The sequence below is a fragment of the Gallus gallus genome, chromosome 13, assembly GCF_016699485.2.
Source record: "Gallus gallus isolate bGalGal1 chromosome 13, bGalGal1.mat.broiler.GRCg7b, whole genome shotgun sequence".
NCBI classification, from domain to species: domain Eukaryota; kingdom Metazoa; phylum Chordata; class Aves; order Galliformes; family Phasianidae; genus Gallus; species Gallus gallus.
In genome coordinates, this window is record NC_052544.1 from 9084907 (window position 1) to 9097693 (window position 12787).

The 12787-nt window shown below is 43.0% G+C and overlaps 1 long non-coding RNA gene across 2 annotated transcripts; it reads left to right on the forward strand.

The window, feature by feature from the left end:
* The first annotated feature begins 616 nt into the window (after positions 1-616).
* Positions 617-12570, forward strand: C5orf47 (chromosome 5 open reading frame 47). Of its 2 annotated transcripts, NR_171552.2 has the most exons (6): positions 617-692; positions 1990-2044; positions 7499-7587; positions 9095-9197; positions 11181-11229; positions 12229-12570. It is a non-coding gene; the product is annotated as a chromosome 5 open reading frame 47 (long non-coding RNA). The 2 variants fall into 2 exon arrangements; NR_171553.2 differs by lacking the exon at positions 1990-2044.
* The last annotated feature ends 217 nt before the right edge of the window (positions 12571-12787 follow it).

Sequence of the window (12787 nt, forward strand, 5' to 3'; positions counted from 1 at the left end):
TAGCCTTAGAAAGGATAGATGAGGAAAAAAACACCGACATCTCTTCCTCTGGGTAAAATAAGCTGATTCAGTCTGCCAGTATGAAGAACAGCCTCTGGGATAAGAATATACTTGCAGCTGTCTTCCCAGTCATAGAAATTGAAGGGGGTGTGGAGAGGCTGAATCAGTGCTCCAAAGGTGTTACTGAGCTCCCTAAGACAGAGAGAAGGTCGTTCTGAAACTCGGTACTTTCATCAGTGCTATCAGGTGCTGCCTGCTTTCGTGGCACCCAAACTCTAATTTGCTGGCTTTTTGTACAGCTTGTCAGAAGTTTTTAAATTGTGAGTGTTTATTAATTTGAATGTGCTTATTGCTAAAGGAAGCTCCCTCAGTTGTTTTGTTTAGGGCACTTGGAAAACTATAGTGTTGTACTATTCTGTTCGGGGTCCCTCCCAGAATTTGCTGGTGAGAAGTTCTCAGTTCTCCTTGTATCTGAATGTAGTGGAAATGTTGAGTCATGGCCTGAGGCAGTGATTGAGCACCTGGTGGGAAGGCAGGGCCAACCCAGAGGAGCTCAGGTGTGTGCAATGTAGCTGAGTGAACAGAAGGGCTGGAGCCAGGATCCAGCCCCTCCCATACCTCATTTAAGGGTTGGCAGTGGAGGTGAGGGCATTTCTTGTTGGAGATCCCTGCCTACCTGAGGCCTTCCAAAGGTAAGCAGCTCTTTTCCTTCGTTTCTACATTCACAGCTGCTGTGTTTGGGCTCATTCTCATTTGCTGCAGCCAAAGACTTTGCCCTCCTGCTATTATTGCAGTACTTTTCATCCCATTATAGCATTACGCTATGAAATATGGAAGTAGATAAAAATTGTTCTTGATTGTATTTTTCTTCCTCCAAGTTAATTTTAGTGAGTGACAAAACCTGAAATTAAATCCTCTGAGCACAACACCTTTTGGTTTTGCACTAATTCTGGTGCTTTTCCTGCCTGCGAAGAATGCTGATTTTCCTTATGTGATGGGCTGAGTGTAGGTGCAGTTCACACTCACCGTGTGCCTTAATAGCTTTTAACACAGTGTTCTAATCTCTGGAGGATACCAATTCTCATACAGAGCAAAGCGTTACCAAAAAGGTCTGCCAACCTTCTCTAGTCCAGTGTTTCAGAAAGTGTTTTTCTAATTGAAATCGCCATCTCTCCCTGCTGTTGACTCGTGAGCCAGGACCAGATTGCTTAGTGATCACTGATGCCTTGCTGTGCATGTGAAAGCATTAAGTTGTCAGTTTAACAACGTGTTGTTTTTCAAGACAATGCTTGTCACTTTAAGCACGTGCCCAGTACTGGTTTGTGTATGGAGTACATTCCTGCCAAGCATTTCTGAGTTTTCTTTCAGTGGGTTAAATGTGATTTTTAGGTATTTGAGGCACATTATCACTGTAAGCAGCAGGCAGTAGCCTCCAGCTTTGCTGTACTGAGCCAGCTGTTCGCAGGCAGATGCTGCTCAGTACACACTGCCACAATCAACTCAGTTCTTCAGTCAGTAGCAAGGAAATTTGCTCAAGGGTTGCTTATACAGAGGGGTGTCTTTGGAGGAATTTGATGGCAGAACAAAGCAGCGACTGCTTCACTTTTCTGTGCAGAGCTGGCAGTGCCTGCAGACAGAAGCCCTGCTCTGTTCCTTTCCTGGCAGCATCCTCGTGCCTCTGGGAATAGGAAGGGAGTGAACTGGAACAGTTCTGGTAAGGCCCAACTACCGTTACAAAGTGGACCCACTGCTAAAAAGAGAGAGTATGTTCAGTGATATTTATACTGCAGGTAGATGAGACTGTCTCGTGCGCGCAGAAAGGTGCGTTGGTGGTTACATTGGGCTGCAGGCACACTTTGGGCTGACACTGTGTTGGATTTCCAAAGCTCAGAAAGCACAAGTTTCTGTGCTGGGACAGATGGACTTGGAAGACCTTGGTTACTTCTAAATTTGGAGGATGATTTATTGCTTTTTGCTTTTTATATGCAGTACGGAGCCAGTATCCTTCCACGATGTGGGAAGACAATCTGCAGTTTTGTCTCAGGTAGGATTAAGCTTCCCATCTGTTTGCTCACGCAGGGTCCTGCTGCACACTGCCCAGAATTAGAATCGTAACATTTCCTATTATAATGCCTGCAGCTTTTGGAAGAGCCGAGGGAAAGTTTTCTTCTCTCTCTTTTGGAAACAAAGGATGCCATCATTAAATAACAATAGTTTGCACGGAAAAGTGACATCAGAGAAACAGCAGTCCTAACCTGCCTGTTGTGATGACCTCTGGGCAGCACGTCCGCCTTTCCCAGAATGAACTCCCTTTAGTTCTTGTGTTAGCAGCAGCATTTTTTCCCCCCCTTTTTGAGTCCCCCTATGCTTTTGTTTCAGATTGGGAACCTTTATTCAAAAACCTTAACACACAATTCTTCCAGACCAAAGGCTTTTGTCTCGTTGACTTGGCTTTTGGTTATAAAGCCCATGGATCTTCTCAGTGACTTGGAAATCTCTCAAGGGGAGACTCAAGCTTTTATGTAACAAACTTAGTTTATAGTCTGCTAAATATTTTTATCTGCAGCATGAATAAATGGGGAAACACGCCTCTCCTTATGAGTGGTGTGGATGAAGTGATTCCCACATGGATGGTTTGTAAGGCAATCTGAGATATGCGGGTTCATTAATACGAAATGCAGGTGTGTTGAAATGGCAGCTGGCCATTTTACATCTCTGCCACGCCGCTTTGTCGCTTCCAGAATGAACTGTGAGATCTGTTGCAAATTAAGAAATGTTACAAGTAAGCAAAAACTGCAGGCGTAATGCACTGCTTGCATTTACCAGAAGCGGTGAGTTTTGTTTTGATGATGATTCCTGGTTATGCTAATAAATGTTCTCCTGTGAGTGTGTTCTGTAAAGCCACCGTGTTCTGATGGGATGCCTCACTCCAGCGACTCCTATCAAGGCTTCTGTGAGGATGGCAGAGATGCAGTAATTGTTTGTGCTGCCGTTGAGGATATAATTAACAAGGTTTGACTGGAGCTCTTTCTCAGAGTTAGCCTATTTTTCACATAAAAACCTCTGTTAACAGTGTTAAAATGCATATTTCAGATGAATTCACAATTTGATCAGGTTAATGTAATATTTAATAAGCAACCTGCCTTGCCAGAATTGTGTTGAGTAATTCCTCGTGGTGCAATGCAAAGAATCCTCATAGAAGAGCAATTCTCAAACGAGAGCAAGTTTTGTCTTTGCAGGGCAGTGACGTGAGATACATCAATAGAAGTGCATGCAGCAATGCCCTGTTGGCTCCTTCCTTCCTTCCTGGCATAAATTGAAAGGCGTGCTACCACCAAACCTATCTCATTTTAAAATGGTATTTGAGGTTAGCAGAAGATGATGCATGTTTGGCCGAAGTAAAACCGAAACAATAGAATTCAGGAAACAATGCAAGTTCTGAGCTGGAGAAGCTGACATTTGAATACAAAACAAGCAGTGTGATGAGGTGCAGGCTGAGAGCTACTGCCTGCTCTATTTTTACCTACACCGTTGAAGACGTGCTGAAAAGCTGAGCCGTTTGTTCACAGCAACAAGTAGCAAAGCAGTGGCTGAATGCTGGTCTGGTCACACTGGGAAAGGTGCATGGGGGGGCAGAACAGTGAAAATAGCTGAATGACCCAGTTCTGCAGATTTCTCAGAGATTTTAGGGAGGGGGCGGGGGGGGGGGGGGAGGGTGTCGATTTTTGACAGCAGAAGTAGTTTCTAAATGGGGTCTGAGCTGAATTTGCTTTTGACATCAAAGTCCTGGCAATGCGCTGTTGTGGAAAGTAGGCAAAATGTGTCACACGAGGGATGTGCATTTGTATTGATAGGGTGAGAGGATACACCATAAATACAGATGAATGAACCACTGATTTGGCAGCTCTGATGCCCTGAAAGGGCCATAGGAAGGGAGCAGCCTGCCAGCTGGCAAGGCGAGCTCCTGTTTAGGACCATATAGCAGCAAGTGTTCATGCAAAGAGCAACGAGAGCGTGCACTGAAATGGGCCCTGCTTAGGTTTGCATTCCTGTGCTGGGGGGGATGTGGAACGAGATGTGTGTATTTCAGCAAGAGACACACTGTCTTTGCCCAGGCTGTGTGATTAATGGACATGATGAAGTTTGCGCTGCAGGACCAGTTTTTAATTGGTTACCTCACTCTGTGCTTAATTCCCTCAAATTAGAAGCCCTGGCTAACTCCCTAGGCCAGAATGTCAGCTCAGATCTTTGAAATGGAGAGAGGCAGCCCCCGGTGGATTTTATTCTATTTTTTTTTGAGGTGGCTGGCTTGGTGGTTATGTTAAATATCTACAACTTCCTTTCTGCTCCTTAGGCTTTAGAGCCTGCAAAAGATGCCCTTTTATCACTGGGAAGCAGGAAAAAAAAATACCCTGGAAAACTGTCAGGCTGTGCCTCTGGAAGTTATTTTCCCCTTTTTCAACCGCGTACACAAACTGCCATTTTCTGACAGTGTATAAAATAGCTGAAAATCCTGGGATACTTCTCATAGGGTGGTTTTTTTCCCCTCCCCTCGGCTCTTTGTACCACTGCAGGTTCCTGCAGGGCTGGAGGCTCCGGTTCTGTAGGTAAGGCTGCCATCTGGTGGGGTCCTTCTGCACAGCACCCTGCCTTGCCAAGGGGACAAGGGGCAGCAGCCCGGAGACCTCGAGGGCCCTCACCCTCCTCCGATGGCCTCTGAGAGATAATATTGAGAGGTGTTTCAATACCAAAGCAAAGATCAATGGGATGTATGCTTTTAAGTGGCTTGAGAAACCTGCTTGTCACCTCCTAGCCCTGGTGCTGCAGTGGCACTCTTCTCATGGAGAGCCTGTTCGGGGGAAGGGCCCCTGGCTGTGATGGTGTCTCACAATGCCTGTGTCTACCAGCTGCTGCTTGAAGGATGAAATGACAACACGTATTTGATGTCCCCTACATGCTCACCAGGCAGCTGGGCAGCACCCATCCACTGGCAGGTTGGCTGTTAGCTGGGGGTGTACTGGTGTGAAGCTCGTGATATCAACGCAGAAACTGCAGGAATGCCCTCGCTAAAGAGATGCTGCTAGTTCCTTTTCTGGAAATTGTAGCAAAGGCCAACAATGCATCACTGCCTTTAGCCTGGAGCCCCGTGTATCACTGTATCAGTAAGTTGCATCAAATATATTAATTAAAACACATTGTGCTAAATCTTAACTAAAGGAGAGTAGACTGAGATTAAGCAACAAAGCAATTATTTACTGTGGGGGTGTGAGGCATTGGCACAGGCTGCCCAGAGAAGCTGTGGGGTTTCCATCCCTGGAGGTGCTCAAGGCCGGGTCAGACAGGCCTTTTATCAACCTGTTCAGGTGGGATCTACCCCTGCCATGGCAGAGGGATTGGTGCTGGATGGTCTTTAGGGTCCCTTTCAACCCAAACTGCTCTGTGACTCTATAATGGTGGCCAAAGGCAACTTTGTGGAGTAGATTACTGTCTCGGGGGTGGGGGGGTGGTTTTTGTGGCAGGGAACTGAGTTATACCCAGCTTGGAGCAAGATCATTAAACCAAGGGTGCTTCCTGAGCTGCTGGAATTCTGTGGGCAACCATTTTGTGTACGTGTGACTGGATGGTACAAGGCCTGCTTTGTGCTAAGCTCGTTGTTCCTTCCTGCTCAGACTGCATGTCCTTCCCATTTCTTACAGCCAGGCCAGAATGCTGCACTGGGGCAGTGGCGGCCAATGGGACGGGGTAGGAGGGTGCTCTGCGTTCCCGCCAGGTGCTCAGCGCCTCATAGCACAGCCAGCATGGAGCCGGGCCGTGGCAAGGCGAGGCTGCACGTGCAGCATGTTTATGTCCACAGCTTTGGCTCCCACCGCTGTGGATCCATCATCCGTTACAGCAAGGGCTGCCAGCAGGCTGAGAGGGATGGGGCTGGAAGCGTGCTTTCCCTCACAGACAGGACCAGGGGGCAGAGGGCTGCCCGGGTGCTGAGGGACGAGGCCGATCCTGGGCCGACGGCTGCTGCTGATGGGGTGCAGGCTGCAGGGAGCTGTGGTGGGGTGAAGTACGTCAACCTGTGCTGTGGTATGTGCTGCTGAGCCTGGGGAATACCGTGCCTCAGGAGAGCGTGGGTTGCACTCAGGTCTCCACCATGTCCTCCTCTGGGGCAGGCCGTGGTAGCCCAGTCAGACTGTGTGTGTGTGAACGTGGCACTGAAGTCGTAGAGTCCAACTCCTAAGCACTTCCACAGAGCTGCTGTATTACATACTTTATTTCAGGGCTCTTTCTGCCTTTTCTCAAGAGACTTCTGTCTAAGCAGAGTGCTGCTGTGCTGCTTCCCCACTGTAACCGCTTGAAGATGTTTCTTAATTTTCTTTCTGTGTGTCTGGGACCAAACAAAGTTGGGATGGACATGGGTGTGGGTGCCTTTTATTTATTTAAAGTGCAGAAAAAGAGATGGATCAGTTTCCCACTGTTTGCAATCTGTTATGAAACATAGCTCTGCTGCATAAGATGAAATGGGGTGAAAATGGAGAGTGTGACCCGGCTTCTGGAGGAGAAGCTGGGGTTGGGAGTTGGAAAAGAATAGAAAGCATCATGTGGACTGAGCAGCTTGTGTGAAATTGACATCAAGATTCAGTGTTCTGTTATTGCACAAGTCCAGAAAGCCACAGTCTGGAATGTCTTACTCTTTGTGGATGCTCCGTCCTTGGAGGTGTTCAAGGTCAGGTTGGATGGGGCCCTGGGCAACCTGGTCTAGTAGCAGATCTGGAGGTTGGTAACCTTGCCTGTGGCAGGGGGTTGGAATTTGGTGATCCCTGGGGTCCCTTCCAACCCAAGCCATTCTATGATTCTATGAAATGCTGAGTGACAAAGGTGTGGTGGTCCTGAGTGTTACTAACTTGTTGGTCTTCAGACGTTTTCATTCTGTTTTGTATCTTTTCTTCACCTAAAAACCCATTTTTCTAAAGATAACATAGGGAAATGCTACTTTAGTCTGTAATTAATAGCACTGGTTTTGCTGGATTGTTATCTAAGTGATGCCAACCGGTGGCTCAGAGGCAGCCTGTTGGGAACTGGAAGCCCTGCTCCCACAACATGGCTGATGCTGGGGCTGTGGTGGCCTGCAGGATGCTGGTTTGCCTGCAGCCCTGCTGCAGGAGAGAACATGCCCACACTAATGAGTTCAGCATCCCCACATGGTTCACACTTTTACTCAGCTGTACTGCTTGCCCAGCAGCTGTCCAGAATTCTGCAGCCCAGAAGCCTGCTGTCTTCACCAGTAGTTGCTGTATTGTTTTGAAATGTTTTTCAGTGAGGTTTGTGAGACTTGCCACATGGTTACAATGCAGAAAACAAGCTAGGTGATAGTCAGCACGATGTGAAGACCGATGTTCTGTAACCTGCCGGGACCAAAAATAAGTACCTCTGGAAGTTGAGGAAAGTACGGCTTCCTCAGGAATTTATTGTAAGCACTCAGGGTATGCTTTCTGAACTCTTCTAGGTGACCCTCGAGAGGAAAAGGCTGATGTCTATGACTTTCCCTTCCCTTCAAGAAATGTTGAAAAAGTAATTAAACGAAAGAAGAAGAAGGTATGAAACGTGGGAGCTGAATTTAGCTGCCTTTGCATTTGAGATAATAGCTTCCTGCTTGTTCTGTGTATGTCCATGTGAGAACATAAGGGAGATTAGAAGATTGAACTGGTAGTCTGTTACTGAAAGCCTCACTTACTGAAAAGAAAAATGGGATTATTTTCCCTCTCTGGGGGGCTTTAAAATTCTGGCTCTCATTCAATAAAGCACTTAAGTGTGTGCTTACCTTGAGGACTGAGAGTATTCTGTTGACTTAAAGCGTGTACAGAAATGCATTGCTGGATTGGGGCCAGGGTGCTGCACACCTTCCTTGGTGAAACCTGGCAGGTAAAAACTTCTGCACATCCTCTTCCCTTTTTGTTTTAAGCAAAGAAATTGCATGGGTGAGAAAGAGATGAAGGCAAGAACAATAGGTATAAACATGGCAGTAACAGTGATATGAAATTACTTTCTGTTTCACAAACGTATTTCTGTTCCTGTTCAGTAGCTCAACAAACGCTTGAAATTTACAAAGGCACATTTATTAACAGAGTAACTCATGATGAGATTTGGTAATGTGTTAGGTACAAGTAATCAGCTAGACTGTAATATAGTAATGTCACACATACTTGATTTAAAACCAGAAAAATATTACGGACTTCAGAGGAACAGCTAATAACATGCTGTAATATCACTCTTCTGGTACATTAAATAGTCTTCAAAAAGAACGAGGAAAATGCATTATGTTTTAGCAATAAATGTCCATGAGAAAGGAATTATCTTTAGATTTAAACTAGTTTCACGGATGGGGTCCAGCAAAAGTCATGACATTAGCATGTTAACATCCATTTATATTTGTTCATCTGCCTCTTTGTCTGAATGCCTTTGTCAACAGTTCCAATTTAGTATTTTTAATCTGTGCTTGAAATAAACCCACTATTGATGTCGTTTTATGCCTCTAAAATAAAAGTCATCAGCATCTATGAAACAGATTAATATCAACTTGATATGAGATAGGCCGGGCCATTGTTATGCTGGCATTTAAGCACGGGATCTGAATTACACTGCTGGTATGGAATTAGACAGGAAAGTTCTTGCTCTTGGAAAAAATGAGCAATTTTGTATTATTCTAATTTTTCTCCCATTTTGAACGACTTTGAAGAGAATTTAATGTCTCTGCACAGGTTTTCATAAGCTCTTATCTACAAGGGCGGTTTACAAGTCCTGGATAATAAAGAATGCTAGGCGAGGAAGTAGCATGACATCTCACATGGAAAAGCACAGAGTAATTCAAAGTTTGTTGACTTTTAAATCGAGATGACTCTTCCAGTATATCCCACTGATATTCTTCCTCCAATTTTCCCCCTTGATGTCACCTCCCCCCCCCCCCCCCCCCCCCCGAAGCCTCCACCAAAAAGCAGAAAGATTTCATAGTCATGCTGAAGAATTCAAGGTTCTGCAACACGAGAGATGTTTTTACACAAACTTTTTATATGCTTCATTGAGAAAATTCATTTTTATCTTTCAGACCCAAGTCTGGCTTAAAGTCTGGAAAGTAATTTCAAAAATGCTTGAAGAAAATGAAAAGTTCAGACATCGACTGTTGACTTGCAGTCAGTTCAGTGGAGAAAGTAAGTAATGAATTCACAATATTTGTTATACTAGAGAGTAGAAGCTATTGATGCAAGTCCTTTGACCTGGGATGTCTAGGTTTGAAGTTTGTTAAGCTGTTTATTTTGGGTAAAATGCTTTACAGCTCACAAATTATGGAGTTCGCAGCATCTTTTAAATGCTTCTAGCCATATCTGATTGACTTGTGTTTAATTGAAGGTCCTATGAAAAAGCGTATGACTTTGTAAGAAGGATGGGAAGAGTGTTTTCCGCAGTCTGTAAGATTAAAAATACGAACCCAAAATATCTGCAAGTTTTTCTGAACATATTAAATATATAACTAAACTATTGTTCTCAGACTGATCCAAGGCAGCACTTGGATGAATAATAATTTATTTCTTTGCATTGGTAAAGTGGAAAATAGTAGTTGGTTTCATACTGGCAATAAATAAATTAGATGCTCCCCCAAAGGTAACTGTAATACAATTTAACATAACGATCAAACCTGCCCTCACACTGTGCCCTGAATACAGTTATTCCATTACTGGCAAAAGGCTGGGGAATTAAAAGTGGTGCTCTGCCCTGAGACAACTTCAATTAGAGACATTGTAGTTGCTGCACAATTTAAGATAATGCAGTGTATGCTCACAAATGTAATTGGAATTTCTGGCCTCATAGTCCGATGAGTGCTTAGGATAGAGAATATACTAATCCATGGAAAGTTACCAGGTAAATTAAAAACAGTGTATTCATGTGCAGTGCTTCTGCTTAGTTTACATTTGGGCTGATAGAAGTTCTCCACAAGCATCCATGTTAAGAGTTATGTGCCAAAATTTATGTCAACTGTTGCCAGTTTTCATAAAAATTACATTGCTCCCTCAACGTTCATCTTCATGAGAACAAAGGAAGTGCATTTCTGGTTCAGAACAGAAATCTTTCTACCCCAGTGGCCTGTCCTATGCAATCTACACTGGATGTTGTTGGAACAATAGAAGAAACTCCACATCTGCAATTATAATGTCAATATTCACCATCATGTGGGAAAGCACTTCTGTTTGCTTAAAAGCCAATTTCTGATTAATTCTCCCTTGCTAAACCTGTTGCAGAAGCCATAGTAAAACTGTGCTTCTCTACCTAACTTAAAGGTTTTTGATCCAGCAGCTTCTATGAACTTTCTGCTATAGCTTGGATCTCTGCGGAATCTTAATGTACAGATGTTAATGTGAATGTAGGACTTAGCATTCAGTAAATTAAAAATAAGTCTTCTAGGGTTTGTGTTTACTTGCTTTTAAGCAAAAGGAGAACAGGAGACAGGGAAAAAGGAGTAGAAATCTTTAATACGTGATTGGCTCCAAAATTGCAAATTATTATTTTATATATATATATATATATATATATAAAAGTCTTTAAACAAACAAAACCCCAAAGAAGTTAAAAAAGTAAAATAAATAAATAAAAAATAAATCCAACAAATAACAAGTAAAGAAAAACCACCCAACCAAACACCCCCACCACCAACCAAACAAACAAAAACACAACAAAAACAAAATTAGAAAAAACAACCAAACACCACTTCTGTCTTTAATTATGATTGTACCTCATTTTTTCAGGAGCTTTAATTGAGAATCTACTATTAAGCTCTATTTAGCTGGAAACCATCAATTCTAACACCTTCTTTCTAATTAGTAGGTTTTACACAACGCCAAATCAAGGAGATGTCTCCTATTGTTCTGAATGCTTAATTGAGTGAGAAGCAAAGGAAATAATTCTGGCAGACTTTTAGATAGGGATCAACAAATCTGAATTACTTTGCATCTCTTTTTTTCCTTTCTAGATTAATAGATCTAGAAAATTATTGCTGCTTTTTATTGCCTCTATTAATAATTATTTTGAAAGAACCAATCTGTGTGACTATTAATGCTACCTATTTAATCTCTGGAATGCTGCAAGATTAGATTAAGTTTAGTGACAATGCTGATGTGATAACAGATATTATCCCACAGGCAATGATGCGATCCAAGTACACAGAAGGAGGCACTCCCGCTGGACAGGGTATGTATAGAGTCAATTGCCAAACAAGATTAAATAATAAGCAAAATAATCAAAAAAGATGTGCTGATATTGTTTAATGTTGTTAATAAGTGCCAGCCTTACACTTCAGTATTAAGGATGTTGGCCTCACTTATTTTTTCAAGATTTTGAGCAGAGGGAGGTATTGAGCAGGGAGGGTGGGTGTGTGCTCAGCAGGAAGGGTTGTAAGCACTCCCATCACAGGAAAGTGGGTTTTCCCTTACAAAGGCACAGTCCATGTTCCTGCCTGTCAGTTCTTTGTGCGTGTTGTGTTAATGAATGTTCTTATCTGCTCTAGACCAAGTCTGCTACTAGGGCTGTTTGCTTCCTCTCCTCTACAGTTTATTCATAGCTTTCTCACTGTTGTGAGGAAATATTTCATCATACAGTTTCTCTCCTTTAACCCCAAAAGATTACTTACAGCATGTTTAAAAACTCAGGTCAATGTCCATATGGTGTCAACATTCAAATGCAGGCCCACATTTTATGTCTGCCCTCAGCAAATACTGGAGGGGACATGCACTGTCTGCAGAGGACAGAAAGGTACAGCATTTAGGAACTGCTTAATGTCTAAGTTTACATGCTCACATGACTTCACTTTTTAGCTCTGTGGCTGTAAAACTTTTCTGTGATCCAGTCAGCAGTGCTGGCAGTCGGCATTGAGAACACTATCAAAAGAAGTACATGTAGGTCTGTTCTGGGGAGAGGCTGAGTGGTAAGTGTGGGCGTAACAGCTTTGGAAGGAGAAACACTAGAGTAAGGCTGTCCTTATGTTTAGGTGCTGTGGAAGCTTCTGGTGAGCCCTAGCTGGCCCCTTACAGCAGTCTCCTGCCTGTAGTTAAGTGGTCTCTCTCTGGGCTGCCTATACATGCGACGTGTACCTGAAGATCTGAACAGTCTGTTTCTGACGCTTCATGTCCAACCTTCTTATTTCTGTTAAAGTGAACGTACCTCTTCACTTTGTTCTCTCTTCTTCTCTAGGAGGAGTCCATCTTTGGTTGGGTGTAGCAAGAAAATAAAGGAAGATTCAGGCCAAAAGGAAATATAAAACTAGTAAAATTGTTTTCATCTATATCTTACTAAAATTAGTGGGAAGACTACAAATGATTCAGATGAACATTGTTTCTCTGTTTGTTTGGCACGTATGTTTCTGCTGTTCAATAGGTTTGTTTTTAGAGTGGCTTAAATAGCTTGTTGCAAGATATTTGAAGTCATTAAGTCTGATATTTCATTTAGTTATTCGTTTTTGAAAGCCTTTTAGTGAGCATAGTATTGTGACAGTTTGCTTGTAAAAGAATAAAGATGCACATTTAGTGTTGATGTCTATTTTATTGTTTTTTTGTAGCCTGTCAGAATCATAGACATAAATTCAGTAAAGCAGAACCCCATGCAGAATATAGAAACACTTCTGTTCTTAGTGATTTGAATAATTTTGATTTTGTTATATGGAAATAACACACAATCACCTTTCTGCTCATTCATCCATTTAGACATAAATCTCGGCAAATATTTTGAATTTAAAACCAGGTAAATGTTTTCT